Raw genomic sequence first — 15,929 nt, 5'->3', positions numbered from 1 at the left:
CGGCAAAGGTTGGTAGTAGTACAAGAGCGGCGCTAATATGGAGCGATGACAAGAGATAGGCGGCTGCGGCGGCGGCCGAGTCCTCGAAGACAATATGCAGAATGATAACTAAGAGTGCCAACTCCGGGCCGGCGTAAAGCAACCGATGAAATGCGATAGATCGTATTCGATTCATCGAACACGTGAGATTGTATCGATATCGATTGGTTCAACATGTAAACATAGCCTCAAAAGGAAATTTAGAAATCTGAGGGAACGGATCTTTTGTGATGGATTTTTTATTCTATTGAGTGTCAAATGACAATGAAAAGTGAAATTGTTAGGAATTTTCTCCAAAGTTTTTCCAACTTAAATCTTAAAGTTTTTAAACGATAGATCGAACCACTATCGAATACGATCCATTGAGCTCCCAAATAAGTACGCTGGAATCCTTGCGAGACTGCCTCGCTGAGTCGCTGGCACCGCTCGACATGATCACACCGCAAGTCTGTTCGTTGCTCTTTTGACGAAAGGACGTAACTTCATCTCCACTTGAGCTTGGAAAAGTATGGCTTTATACGGGAAATAAGACTCATCTTAAAATGCAATTTCATCTTGACGTCAGAAGAGCGACGTATTGTGAGAGTCAAAAACGAAGTATTATAAAATCCTCGCACTTGTTAGTCAGGCGATGTGAATTGGTGCGGTAAAAGTTCCTTTCAGGAATTAAGAGGATTCGATGGTTTGAGTAAACTGAACACAAGAATCTAATCTGCTGTAATACAAGTGTGTAAATAGGAAATGCCGCCAGATGACGTCACTAGGCGGTGCATTTTCTAAATTTTAATATATTTTTAAACTATTTCTCATGTCAGAGAAAGATTGAAAAAAATATGCGAACTCAGAACTTTGAGATGAAGCAGTAAAAAAATTGAGTACAAACTTTCAGAATTTGATCATGCATCGAGACCTTGAGCGTCTGGAACGGGCTAGTTGAGAAACAACTAGACCGCATTTCGCAAAAAGGAACCAGCGCGATTATAGTGTTTTCAAAATCGTGCAAATTCTTCTTTACTTTTACAAATACTCAATATACGTGGGACAGTATTAAAATTACACAGTTATTTTCCTGTAAAATCAAGAATTTCTTTGTTGGGAAGCAAAAACTATTTGCTGTTCTGGGAGATTTTTTAGATAATGATAGAGAAGCAACATTTTTACAACGCTGCAATTGCGCTAATTCTTCTTTGCTAAATGCGATCCAACTATGAAGACGGCCCTAAGATTGTTAGTGCAGCGTCCTTTTGGCCCTGGTTCTTCGTGACCGAAGTTGTTCTTGCCCGTGCAGCCTCAAAAACTAGGTATTAACTCGTTTAACACCATTTTTCGTGCTAGAAAACGAGATCGAACGGCGCCGAAGCTAGGCTAAAGCGAGGCATCTGCACTCTGCAGGCACTCACGTTGGCTCATTGATCAGTTTGGTTCTGGCGGCGAGGTATCTGGTGGCTATAGATCAGGCTCGGCCCGGTAGTCCATCACGCACATGTGCGACGAGCTCCCCGACGGCGAGTACAAGTGTGCGCTATGGCTATGCTCCGCGCATGCGAATCCGCTCGATATTTATCGCTTTTTCACGTGGGCCCAGGCTCCCACCGCCGCACGGTGGAACTAGGTAAAAACAAAGACATAAAGACGGAGGGCTAAAAGCAAAAAATGAAGCTTCTTTTCAACCACCTCTACGATTGGCTAGAGGATTGGCGGCGAAATCGGGACAAGTTTGAAATTCAAATGTAGGGCGGGAACTAAATAAAATTGCGGAAACAAAGTATTCTAGGTTGATTTTTGCCCAAATTCACTTACCCACTCATATTTTTTTAACTTTAGGTTAGTTTTGGTCCGTCGTCGACCGATTGATTTCATTTGGGAGTAACAGTCATCTAGAACTGTAACGGCCTGTTTGAACCTGCAGAACCACCATGAGCAGAAGAAAAACTAACTTTATCTGAGATTACTGCCTGTTACCGAGCAAAAGTAGGTGTATTATAATAGGACGCAGTCCCAACTTTCTTAATATATTCGTTTTAGGCATTTAAAATACGATTCGAAGAAGAAATAAGGAAAAATCAAGAGGGCAAGTTCAAATCAAATTTCCGTTTGCCGCCATGGATTCCCGCGCTTATTTACACACTCACACAAGCATCCAGCGCCAAACCAGGCTTCACTTTTTCCCCATGCTTTTAGATACGAGCACTCCGTCTTTATGTCTTTGGGTAAAAGACATTTTGGACAAAATTTGGAAATTTTGAAAGCTCATATCTTCCAAGATATAAAACGGAGAAGCTTAAAAGTGGTTTCATTGGGCTTTTCGTAAAATTTTCTCGCAGAGGCACACGTTGAGATTGAAATGGGTCAGTTGCGCTAGTCACAGAATCGTGTTTTGATGCTTGATTCTTGTAGGTTAGTTGTAAATAAAAAGAATTGTCCGAACTGCAACTTTCTACGTTCAATGTTAACAGAGATATCTCGCTTTAAAGAATTTAGTTTATGACGTCATCCGCCGCGGTAGTGACACCCTTGGTTTCTTCCACCTCGCTTTCATCAATCAGTAAGACACATTTAGACTGGTTTTTTAACGTGAAACTCGGATGAAAGCAAGATGGAGGAGACCAAGGAGGGTGTCACTACCGCGGTGGATGATGTCATAAATCGAATTTTTCAAAGCACGATATCTTGGTCGATGTTAAATGTAGAATGTTGCTGTTGGGTCGGATCTTATTATTTTTACATAATCTACGAGAATCAAACATCAAACGATTCTGCGATCAGCGCCACTGGCCCATTGTGATGAACTGAATATGAAAATTTAAAATTTCAGTCAAAAATTTAATGTCCGACCTCTTCTCGTTCCACTGTGCGTCGCTGGACCGAACCTCCTATCCGCCCGCTTAGGGCTCGGTCGTTGAAAAAGTGCACTCCGGCCGTAAACGTCGGAAATATGCACCGTAAAAAATTTAATCGCGTGTTTGTTATTCAAAAGCAGCGGTTCCCAAACCCTGCTGAGCAGATCCAGGTGGATTTGTGTAGAGTGCTTGGGTATCCACTGGAGAGTAGAGTACCTATATGAGAAGAGTAAGGACAATACGGACATGTCGGTAATTTTGAGGTTCGGTCGTGGAACTTTTAAGGCCCAAAAGAAGGGCAGCTAACTTGTAAAATCAAATTATCCAGAAGCGTTTATTATTACAATTGTTACGATTGTTACAATTTTACTAGGCTTAGTTTTTTGCGTAGTTTTACTCATTTTTGCGGAACGACGCTCATGTACGTCATTCTCAGCCATCTTGGTATGCTATTGGAATCTGAAGATTGGCAGCGGGATTTTTCTTGGGTTTTTTGTGTTAGAAGGTTGCTTGCCCTTTTAGGTCCTAAGACCTTCATATTTTGACAAGACCAAACTCTCCCCGTACGGGTACTCAACTGCAGAGAATGGACAATTTCTGTGAAAAGTTTGGGAACTACTGATTTAAAATGCAGCTAGAAGGGAGGGGTTTACGACCCTGGCCACCGCGCGGCCCGACTCCCTGAAGGCACTTCTTTCGTGCTCAGAAAAAACATCGTATGAGCCTTTGAACGCTGTCAAATTTCTTCGAATAAATACAAGTTTTCTGGGCAACTAGTAGACTTTTACGTTGAATTTTTTTTAAAATTCTAATTGCAATTTAATACAATGTATCCGACCATTTTAAAGAAAACTAATCGTAATTTTATTAAAAATAAATATGAAATCTCGGAAAATTTGGCAATACTTGAATGCTCTTACGACGTTTTTCTGTCAGCAGGGTGGACTTAGCGGCTCCTGCGTGCCGAAAAAGGGAAATCAGAATGAGCCGCCACGGTTATTTTTGATGCAGGTTTGTTCAGTTCTGCATTTTTGAAATTTGAGCTTCTGGTTGACGATCGAATTACGAGCGGATTCTTCTTAAAATAAAGCTCAAATTTAGTGAGAAATTTCTTGGAATTCGGTCGGGCAAGGAGAGTCCTGTACACCGTGCTAAGAAAAACCTCCGTATGAGCCATCGTGCGTTGCCAAATTTCTGCCGATAAAACACGAATTTTTGGGGAAACTCGTGAGAATCCCTACGAAAAATAAGTCGGGTTTGCAGCAGATGCTAGGATTAGGGACTTAAACTAAGTACGCTATTAAAAACAATCCATCAAGGCGGCTTCAAAGGATGCAAGTTTAGTTATGAAACACCAAAGCAGGTGAAAACGCCAATTCGTAAAAGGTGAAATTAATATAAATACATGGTAAAACAGAGTTGTTTCCAGTGGGGCATACGGGAAACATTATTCGATGGATTCAGCGGGCCGATTATTGAAATCGATAGACAAATAAGACAAAAGGTATATGGAAGGATCCGATTGGCGGAAGCGGGTGGTTGTAATTATTGACATAGGAGATGGGTATATGGACTAGCTGAAGTCAACCCACGGGAGACCTATTAGTCCATCATTTTCCCCCTTAATCTATAACAACCACAAGTTTCAACGAATAGGATCACTTAATACTCTCTACGTATTTTTTGTCTAAAGCTTTGTCCATCAATATCAATAATTAGCCAATTTTTGGCTGGGAAAAATTTGTTTTATACCTCATCAGGGGGAGTAAATGATTACTGCCGGAAAAAAAGAGGGCATCACGCGCACAAAAACATCCATAACGGAAGCGAACCCACTCGGATATTCTAAGAAGTTAAACGAACAAACAAGTTCCACCTCGATGGAAATTGCCTGTATGTAAATTTTCAGTTTGAACTTGATCGTTTTTGGCAAAACTTGTGATCATTTTCCTTCTTGATCTCGTTACGAATCGATGAAAGGAAGCTCCGGCAAACTTGTCGGACAGGGCGGTAAATAAACAAGAAAAAACCTACGCAGCGATCCTTACACGGATAATAAAGAAATTCGCGAATGTCTTTTCTCAACGTCCTCATTTTAGTTTACGATGCTCTCAAAAGACAGGATGAAAGGTGCCGACATTGGAGGAAGGGATAGGGGGTTTATTTTTATAAAGACCATCGACGAAAGTTGTTTAAAAAGATCTCAAACATTACAAAAAGTAACAGAAGTTCAAAAGATTAAGTATATAATTTCTGAAATATTTGTTAATTATTTTTCTAATAAAAAGTCGCTGCTTCGACGGTAATTCACTCATAACTTCAATACTTCGATTTTTGAAAGCTCATAAAAAACAAGAACAAAAAATTCCGAGAAATGAGGACAATTTCGTGACGACAAAGTGTAATGAAAAAATTAAGGTCCGCTATTTAGACTAAAATATACTTTCTGTGTAAGATGGCAAATTTTTCATCATGCCCTGGATACGCCAATGAAACAGAAAAGGAACATGGTTGGAGATGAAAGAAGTAAATCAAAACTCATTACTATCATATTCTTACATAATTTTACTGCTTTAAATGGATAATCTCGATATATCATACAAATTAAAATGAACTCCTTCATTCGTTAAATCCCTTACTTTAATTTGCAATTTTTGTCAACTTTGAACACATATTACGAGACCTTAATGAAAAAAAGCGAGGAATCATCAGAACGTGGAAGAGAATTTTCAGGACACTAAATGATTGTTTGATTATTGGACTTAAAAAATAAGCGGCAAAACTTTAAAGAAAGGTAAAGTACATGCTTAAACTGCGACAGGCGTGAACACAATGAGTAGCCACCCTATACAGGAATGCAGGATGTCAATAATTAGAAGTCAGTCAAATCAAGTATCGAAACTCAAAAGTCTAACACTAGGGGCATACAACTTTCATTTTTGTGAAACTTGAAAAGTTAAAATTTTTTTCAGTTTGTGAAAAAGAAAAACAATATTACGTCCAAGGCACAACTCCTGCTTCTTTTACCTTAAATAATTTGACACACACAAAATAGGTATCTTGAACATGAGGCCAAGATTTTCATGATTACTTCATTTTCCGATTCCCTCACTTCAAAATTTTCGAATTCCCAGACTTTCCCTGATATTTGAACCAAATTTCCACTTCGATGCGATCCTTTAAATTACGCTGGTTTCTGCTTAAAACTGCTCGGAAAATTCCCTGACTTTTCCAGGTTGCCGTAAGTTCCCTGACTTTTCCAGGTTGCCATGAGTTCCCTGACTTTTAAGGCTACTATTCCTAAAATCTCTGATCCGGGTTGCCACAGAATTTAGAAAATTAAATTCCCTGACATTTCCCTGATTTTACTGACACGTTTTGATGAAATTCCCTGACAATTGAACAAATGCCAGATTGTTAAAAAGCCATACAGTAAAAGCTCACAAGTCTAACTACGATTAAGACGAAATGCCGATTAAGTCGACTTTTTTTCGGTCCCTTCACAATTCGACTTAGGGTCCTTTTACTGTAGTACGAAATAGTTTTCCAGCAAAATTTGTTGTTCGAAATGTCAAACCCACTCAAGAAAGCACATAAAGGTGCCTTGACGATTTTTCCCCAACATTTTCGTCATTTTTCGTGACATTTCCCGGTTTTCCCTGACTGTGGCAACCCTCTCTAGTCTATGAATGCATCCAGAACAAACGTTGTCACAAATCTACTTACTTAAATCAGGCCGCGGGGTGTCGAAGCTGATCTTCGCACAAACTTAAAGTCACTTTTCCTTTCGGGCAGCGAGAAGTCGCGGAGGTCGGGAAACTTACATATTTCCCGGGCGGAAACCGGCGGAACTCACACACGCGCACTGAACGAGGGGGGTGGGTCACTTCACCAGGGGGAGCACTTTTCACATGTCGCACTGTAGGCGGGGGGCGGGGGTCGGGTCGCGAGTCGCGGAGTCGGACGGAACGCAGAACGCAGGTCGTGGTGGGCCCTTTGCTGAGCCGAGGTTGGATCGAAAGTCAAGCGCGGTCTGATTTGGACCTCGGCAAGCTTGACCGCTGCGCTGAGACCTGGTCCTCGCGCCGGCCGAGAGGAGGGGTGACGCGCCCACCCAGCGCCCCCGTCCCACCCGGGGTGGGTAGTCTATGGTCATCTCTCAGCTGTTCGCGACCCCCCCCCCCCCCCCTCGATTGGTCAGCGGTTACTTGGACTTGGATGCTGCGAGTTCGCGGTTTATTGAGTGCGCTGCCAAGTTCATAATGTTCGCAAGCTTCAGTGGTGATTCCAATAAGTTGACAACACTAAAAGTACTTCATTTCGATCCATTTGCTTTCACAGTCAATCTCACGCTTTCGGAGTAATTTTTTGAGAAAAATCAACATTTGAACAGTAATTTTCTAAAAAAAAATTCTAAACTTACGCAGTAATTTTTCAAAAATTCACAGTAAATCTCACGCTTTCGGAGTAATTTTTTGAAAAAATCAACATTTGAACTGTACAAGGAGAAAAAAACTTCGTGCGTGGGACCCGAAGTTGAGGTCATATGGATCTCTACAGTTTTCGGATCACGTATCTAAAAACTTGAGGTCGAGCTGCCGAAGTTGGGGTCAGACATCTGAAGTACTCCGGTACATACCGAAGAGCCTCGATGTCTGACCCGAACTTCGGCAGCTCGACCTCAAGTTTTCGAATGCGTGATCAGAATACTTCAGAGATCCATATAACCTCAACTTCGGGTCCCAATGCACGAAGTTTTTTTCTTCGTATAATTTCCTGATATGTTCAACACTTACGCAGTAATTTTTCAAAATTTCAAAAATTCAAAATTCAGTAATTTTTCAAAAAAATTGTATTCGGGTTAGTAATAATATCAACATCCTTGTCATAAATTTTTGTGAAAATCAGTATGTTGAGAGTCCACTCTTTGGAGCAAAACAGATTTTTTTTTATTCTTGTATCCGAACGTTTGGTGTATGTAACCAAACTTCTTTCATCAGTGTTCTAACTTTATAAGTTCGGTTATAAGAACAAAACGTTCGGTTACAAAACTGAAAGTTGGATTAGATGAACCGAGTAGTTGGGAGGATACCACGTTTTCCTCTATTTTGTAAATTTTCAATTTTAAAAATCTTCTTGGAAGTGATAATAGGTGTATATCACATGTTTCACCCCATCCAACTTTTCTACTCAAGCATTCAAGTCTCTGAGTAATACAAAAAGAGTTCACGTTCTCCTTCATTTTGTGAATATGCAATTTCATCTTCTTGGAAGTTAATATAGTTGTATCACGTATTTCGCCCTAATTAACTTCTCTACTTTTGCGTTAAAGTCTCTGAGTCAGCCGAAAAGTGTTTCGCCCCATCCAACTTCTCTACTCTGCAGCTCTGCGTTAAACTTTCTGAGTCAGTGATAAAGAGACCAAGCTCTATTTTATTGTTTTCAATATGCGAGAAAGTTTTGTTGCTTTCAAATTGTGACCGGATCTATGAAAAGAAACCTCATCTTCCGGAAAAAAATTCCTGAAATTTTGAACTTTTGCGCGGAGATCAATCGCGGGAAGCGCCTGCAAAACTGTGCGAATACTTCAAGCATCGCACTGCTAAGTTCCAAGATGCGTACGCTGTTTTGGGAACACAAAGAGTAGCGCGCGTTCAAAACTCCGCAATAATGGAGCGCATTAGGATCAAAGCGTAAAAACTTTATTACAATCCTTTATTCGAGGTCATATTCTACGCAATTTTCCAATTGCCTTCACAGTTGTGGAACGATCGATAAGTTCTTGGTTCGTAAAGATTTTGCACCCCATCAAGTATGGGATTTGATCGGAGCTAGACTTTATACCGCACAAAACCTACTAACACAGTCACGAGATCGCGATTACTGACGTATTCTACTTGACTCAAAATAAAGAGAATTAGAACAAAAAAATCCCAGGCTAAGCAAAATTATATCGAACCTACGTCTGCACTCAGCAGAGCAGGCCATAGGGAGAAGTACTTGCCTGACTCAGTATAATTTGTAATTTTGCTTTCGATCGCACCAGCTGATGCCACGGACGTCAGCTATTTACGGCATGGTTTGTATTCCAGTGTGGCAGTCAACTTTAAAAAAAATGTTGGTCCGATAAAAGAATGTTAACGATCATCGACACCTTTAGATCAAATCAAGACGGCTTCAATACCCATGTTAATGGCCACGCATAGAGGGCGAATTTGAATTAAAAAATCAGAATAGGTCGGACAAGAGGGTGTCGAGAGGTAGGGAAATAACACGCTAAATGAAGGAGGATACACTTGGGATGAAAAAAAAACTAAAGGAAGGCTGGTTTAAAAGACTCCTGGATCATAAGCTTGAATCAGCACAACTAAGGGTAGAAGTTTCTGGGGTTAAGTCAAGTCAGTTCACTCAAACGAGTCGGAAATATTCCCGGTGGTTCTTCAGAGAATGCATGATTGCCGTGTTTAAGTATACGAGTGCGTTTTTTTCGGTCAAAATCCCGGGAAAGTATATTTTACCCGGAAATTCCACTTAATTTTCTCGGAAAAGCTTACACTTCAAGAAACAGGAAAGTTTCCTCTCAGATTCATAAACACAACCCAAAAGGTTCAACATTCCCTCATGGGAATAAACGGAAACACACGCGATCGCTTGGTCATTAACGTCAAGTAAAGCAATTTACAGAGACACGTCGGCAGAAGTAGATCCTGTTCGATAGACGTACGACTCTACCCGTTGGTCATGAGTTATCAAACATCAAAAATAATTGTGAAGCTCGCAGGAAAATTTTGCTGAATTTTAGACAATGGCCTACTACTAGGGGGCACGAATCGTTATATTTTCGAGAAATACACATTTGTTCCCTCCATGAGCTTTAATAGAGTCTACAAACAATACGGACACTTATTGGCAGATATCTTCCATTTGAGATTTGCCTCGAATTTTGCCGAGTAGGTAACACACACATAGGGGATTTCGAATAGTTACTCGTCCGAAAAACTCAGCTTCATTTCTTTTAAAAAGCTTTGACAGAGCCAATGGGAAATGCGGAAACTTATTGAAAGCAATCGCCCACTGTACATTCGCCTTCAATTTCGTCGAGTATAGGCAAGAAACACACCGGAGAGCTCGAATAGTTGCTCGTTTGAAAAACGCAACTTCATCTCACTTAAAAAACATTGACAGCGCCGATAGAAAATGCGGAGACAGCTGCTGGCAGAAATGGACCGCGTTAAACAGAGAGAAACCAAGTCCCATCAGCTATTGCCAAATTTGATTGGGCAATTTAATTTTTTACACGTAAACGGTTGTGCGGATTTCCGAGCAAATTTCAGTGGATTTTCTCCATAGTGCGAAACAAATGCCCTAAAATTTTCAAAAGAACCTGCACAAACGTTCTCTTGTAAAAAATTAGATTGTCCAATTAACTTTGGCCATAGCTGATGTGGCTTGGTTCCTTTCTGTTAAACGCGGTCCAAATAACCTACATACGATTCGCCTTCAATTTCACCAAGTAGGCAACAAACTTACAGAAACGCTCGAATAGTTGCTCATTCGGAAAACCCAACTTCATATCTCTCCATAAACTTTAATAGAACCTACGAACGATAAGGAAACCTAATGGCAGCTATCGTTTACTTGAGATTCGCCTTCAATTTCGGCAAATATGCGACATTAATAAGTGATTTAGTGAAAATGGAGTCGAGGAGAGCCAAACGACCATGCCCTCCCTAGGAAATGTCCTAGCTACGTCCGTGTGAGAAGCTGATCGCGATCACTTAAAAACACAGATAAAATCAGGAGCACGTAATGAGGCAGATTAACAGTAAGTCAATTGCTCTCCTTCCCCATCAACGGACAGTCCCACTTGACACTGAGCGGGCACTCCGATTCCATTTGAATGTTTAATTGGTTCCGATAAATAGCGTTCGCGGTCTATAAATGAGTGATCTTCGACCGCAAGTTTTAATTATTTTCGTCCAAAAAAGGCCAAACTTCGCAGGAATTGAGGCGCTCGGTTGTGCAAGCCGAGATGAATAGACAGCCGAATGGAGCCTTATGTCGTCGACGGTCCGACGATTAATGTAAAAGTTTAATGGGCGAGTTATAAAGAACTCCGAGACCTGAATGCTCTGCATTTCTGACCGGGGGACGTACTTAAGAACCATCATGAGCGAATTAGACTAAACGGGGTTATGAGAAAGGATCATTGTAGGGCTATGCGACTCAAAGAGAACTTAGTAGACTGTATAAAGTTTGTTTAAACTTCAAACATGATGTCTACTGAAATTTATTAAAGGATTTTCCTGATATTTTAGACGGAATGTCCTAATTTTCCGCGTAAATGAACTGACACTCATTTCATTTACAAAATCGACATAGTTTTAATGAAATGAATCAAATGTTAGAAAAATGTTTGACGCACACAGAATTTCCTGACATTTTCCTGCTACACTGGAAAAAAAAACACATTGGATCTGGAGTCCAGACTCTTAAAAACATCGACAAGAAACAACACTCTTGATTCAATCAGATTTAAGCTTAAATCAAGAACTAAGCCTCTGAATTTGAGCGGATTTCCTTTTGATTTAAGCTTAAATCTGATTGAATCAAGAATCCTTTTCCTTGTCAATGTTTTCAAGAGTCTGGACTCTAGATCCAATGAGTTTTTTTTTCCAGTGTAGCATCAAGTCTCCTGACATTTCCCGGTTTTCCGATTTTTACTGACCACAGATAGACACTCTGTTGAAGTAGGACAAATGTTTACTTCCAAACAATGGAAAAACAATAAAAAAGTAATGATTTGATCAATTGTACTCGTAGATATTGGCAGATAAAATTGATTAATGTGCATCTCCGTTTCAACGTTCAAAAATCTCCAATTGTGTTCCATATTTTAAAAGAAAACCACCTAAAGTATTTCTTTAAATTTTTCCGTGAATGTTTTTAAGTAATGAGGAAAGTTTAAAGACAATTCGACGAGCGTCGGTTACTTTTCATTTTAAAAGAATATTGAGACTCGAGCTGGAATTTAGCAACATCGCAATTAAATAAACGCTTTTTTAGGTTTAGCCATGAATATTACACGATCCAGGAATACAGGTGCATCAATACATCTTGATTTGAGAAAATGTGTTAACGAACATGAAAATTTACTTACGTCAGTGCAAAGAACCCTCCACACTCCTTTGTATGATTAGTAAAACGGCTTGTGTCCAATTCTGGAAAATAAACAAATTTAAATTAGGCTTAAAAAGCATAAAGAAGAACGTTCAATTTGGAGATAACAGAAGTCTTGAATCGTCCTCTAGGCGATAGAAGGACAATGATGTGCTTCTGGAGTTTTACCACTCAACCTCAGAAATCACCTCTTTGTTATGGGTATTATAGTTATACCATAGTTCTGTCGTGCTAAGGAAAAACGCCGTATGAACCTTCAGGCGTTGCCAAATTTTCTTTCATAAAACGCAAATTTCCCGGTAAACTTACGACTATTTTCCCCCCAATTTTTCAGATAACATTGTTCACAATTGCACGTAAAGATTCTGAAAATTTAAAGGGAAAATATTCATAACTTTCCTCAAAAATAATGATTTTATCGAAATAAATTTGGCAACTCTCGAATGTTCATACGGCGTTCTTCCTTAGCACGGCAGAATTATTCTCTATTAGAAAAATGCAACAGTTTTCCAATAAAATATAATTAACGAGAGGAAATTTTACAACGTTGAACTGAAATTACGCTCCTTCGTCCGCAAAACGACGAAAACATCGACAAAAATGCACGAAGAACAAGTTGACAAACACGTAGACCGACGACGCAATATTGATGATTTAACTTTAAAGATTCTTACTCAACGCTCTTTTCGTACATTATTTTTTGAAAGCAGCTTAGGGGTCGTGATAATTCTTCGACATCATTTATACAAACAGATCTCGAGACGTATAACCAGTCGCCTTGGATGATTTTGACGGATCCGTGCTCGTGAGCCAACGCAATAATATTCCTCGTCTCTCAGCTAAAAGAGCGTAACTCCATTCCGAGATTGCTAATTGACTCATACAATACGATAAATCGATTGATCTGCCATTTAAGCCTGTGTGAAAGGATCGATTATCAGGGTGTTCGCAACGAGCACCTTAATAATCGATTCTTTACCATAGCTACAAGTGGGGAAATATCGATAAATATCGAAGCACGCCACGCCGCCGCATACAGTTCGATCATTCACACGATTACGGCAGCGCGATTTCTGTATACAATCTTGCTGGTTTTTGCGAATGATCAGAAGGAAAATGGCTGAAATTTCCCGTTAGATTCCCTATAGTTTTTTAAAGAAAAGTCTGGACTAGAAAATACCGACACAGGTTTTCTTTTTTAAATCTAACGTAGACAATAATTCACATCGCCGAAAGTTCAGAAATCAACTCCTGAATGGGGTATTTTTGAGTGTTTGAAACAACAGACCAAATGGAGGTTAGATTAGACAAATGGAGCCATTAGGTATATTTGCCATTTGATCAATGTTAATTATAAATACTTAATACATCATAGCAGTTAATATTTAGACTTCTCGTTCTGTGATTTTCTTTTCTCTTTTTTCTTCAAGTAGCCAATCGGTTAATCCCGTTCCGTTTTCCTTTTATTCGTTATTCTTTCTTCCTCACCTTATCCCTTTTCTTTCTTATTCTTTCTTCCTCACTTTATCCCTTCCCATATCTTCTCTCTACGCTCTTTCTACGAGAAATTTTAAAGCCAACACATGTTGCAAAGTGCTGTGATTCATACTTTCACGGAAAAAATTAAATTGCTAATTTAACAATTTAATTGCTAGAAAAAAGTGACTGCAATGTTTCAATGCAGATTTTACAACAAAAAAATGCTACTTTAACCACCCCCGTGGTTAAATTAGCTTACGATAGTGGTTAAAGTAGCATTTTTGTGTTGTGAAATCTACGTTGAAATATTGCAGTCACTTTTCTTAGCACTTTAATTTTTTCCATGCAAGGGTCATTGTGCAACGCTGAAATTTAGTTAAGTTCTTTTGTCTGGGGAACGTAATAATTTGACGGGTGAGCAGCTGCGAAAACAAAAGATAATCCGTTTATTCGGCGGAAGAGAAAGTAGATGGTCCCACACTTGGCCGGACCAGTAATGAATCCCTAAAAGGAATCGGCCATTGAGAAGCAAGTCCAACTCCCGCGTTAGAGAATCTAAATTTACTGCAGGAGCCGAATTTGTCAGAAATCTCGCCGTAGAGTGAAAATCATCAATCTTCGAGCCGATCAATCTGTCAACAATGGTTCCTGCATCTCAGAACGGTATTGTTGCGCTACGGAAAGATGATGCGTGAGTATATGAACGATTCATCAAATTCCTTCTGATAGATTATTAATGACCACAGAAACTTGTCACACATTTTGGACAAATTTCGTGAAAAATTAGAGCGTCTATATGGAGAGAAAATGGACTTCTAGGATTTCAATTCTTATCGCTTCAACCATCTTGGTCTTTTCCTGAGTTTTTAGGACGAATATATGAATTGTGAACCTTTCAAGCCGCTTAAAATTATACAAAAATAATCTAAGAATGAGCTAAAATACTTTAAACATGACCTTCATCCGTTTGTACTACGTACTTTTTGCACAGGAGACCGAGATGGATGAAATGCAGGAATCACTTCACTTCACAGACTTCAAGAAAAGTAGGTGTACCAACAAATGCAAGTTGCTTGACGCACACTGAGAAGAAAGTTATGGCTTATATACCAATTAGTGGTTCATATGGAACACCAAAAAGGCGCAACATATATGGTACATATACCTTAGTGATGGTATTTGTACATTAGTATGGTACAAGATACCTTGATATGGTACACAGACCGCGAATAATTAGTTCATTTACGACTATTAGTAGTGTTCCATATGGACCACTAATTGGTTTAAGGCCAAAAAATTTTCTCCGTGCATGGAGACCTTATTATTTAAAAATTTTCTCATGCTAAACCGCACGAGAGATTTTGATATCTTCAGTGGCACACATATGTTCTTTGTAACTTCGATTGACTTGAAAACGCGAATTGCAAAGTATGCAACTCGTTGTAACTGCGAATATGGACAATGAAGTACAGAAAAGAGTATTCGGAAGAAAAATTGAGAATTGAAAATTGAGAAAAATTGAAATCTGTGCTAACCACTAAAAATTATGCTAAAAGTTGTGCATTCAGACACTTTCTCGAGTACTCAGGTCAAATGAACCTCATACAATTGGGGACAATCAAAGAAATATAGAGTCAATTAGAGTCATTTCTGAGTCATTCAAAGTTAAAGAACCAATCAGAGTCAAATGAACTGAAAGATTTTCGGAGAACTTGGAGAGGAAATAAATTGACTCGATCTCATCGCTTGAGATACTATTTTGACTTACGCGTCGTTTCTTGTCGACAAAATTTGGGTTTTTTTAAAGTTCAGATTCAGTTTCTTTAACTCAAAATGCTGACTTTACGTTAAATCCACAAGGATTTTACTTTAAAAAAACCAAACTTCGTCGACAAGAAACGATGCTTTAATTCAAAATAATATACCACGAAAAAAAAATTTTTTTCAGTGTATTCATCACGGGAACAGAGAATTTACCATTTTAAACAGTGTAAAGTTCATGGATCGTTCTTCCTCACCGCAAGCAGCGCGTGGATGACAAAAGGCGCATCTGGCAAGTCGCAGTGCGATCATCACCAATTTGTTTCGAATTAATTTTCATAGGTTATGGAAATCCTTCCCTTTCTAATCGCCTTCCGGCCGGTGTCGGTGATAGGATCAATGAAGATGACTTGATTTATTCAACCGGAGACCGTGCGCAGCGCTGACTGGTCCGTTCACCCAGCCATGAATGCATTTCGATCAATCAATGTTACAACCGAACATCTGTTGAGCCATCCGATACAGGTGCCCTTGCGGAGTTCGGAGCTCATCAGAGAACTGACTTATTGCGTTTCAGCGATCGATTCATTTACGACTTGGCAAGGGATCGAGGAGTCGTTTCCACGAGCG

General features: G+C 39.5%; 1 protein-coding gene across 1 annotated transcript in view; it reads right to left on the bottom strand.

The window, feature by feature from the left end:
• The window catches only part of LOC109030221 (uncharacterized), a 177,759-nt gene extending 170,837 nt beyond the window's left edge, over positions 1 to 6,922 (bottom strand). The window contains 1 exon segment of the mRNA XM_072303583.1: positions 6,606 to 6,922. The gene's annotated coding sequence lies outside the window, so the exon portion shown is untranslated.
• Between the last annotated feature and the right edge of the window lie 9,007 nt (positions 6,923 to 15,929).

Source organism: Bemisia tabaci, chromosome 8 (genome assembly GCF_918797505.1).
Source record: "Bemisia tabaci chromosome 8, PGI_BMITA_v3".
Lineage (NCBI taxonomy): Eukaryota > Metazoa > Arthropoda > Insecta > Hemiptera > Aleyrodidae > Bemisia > Bemisia tabaci.
Note: the sequence above shows the minus strand (reverse complement) of the source record. Positions and strands in the feature narration are given on the sequence as shown.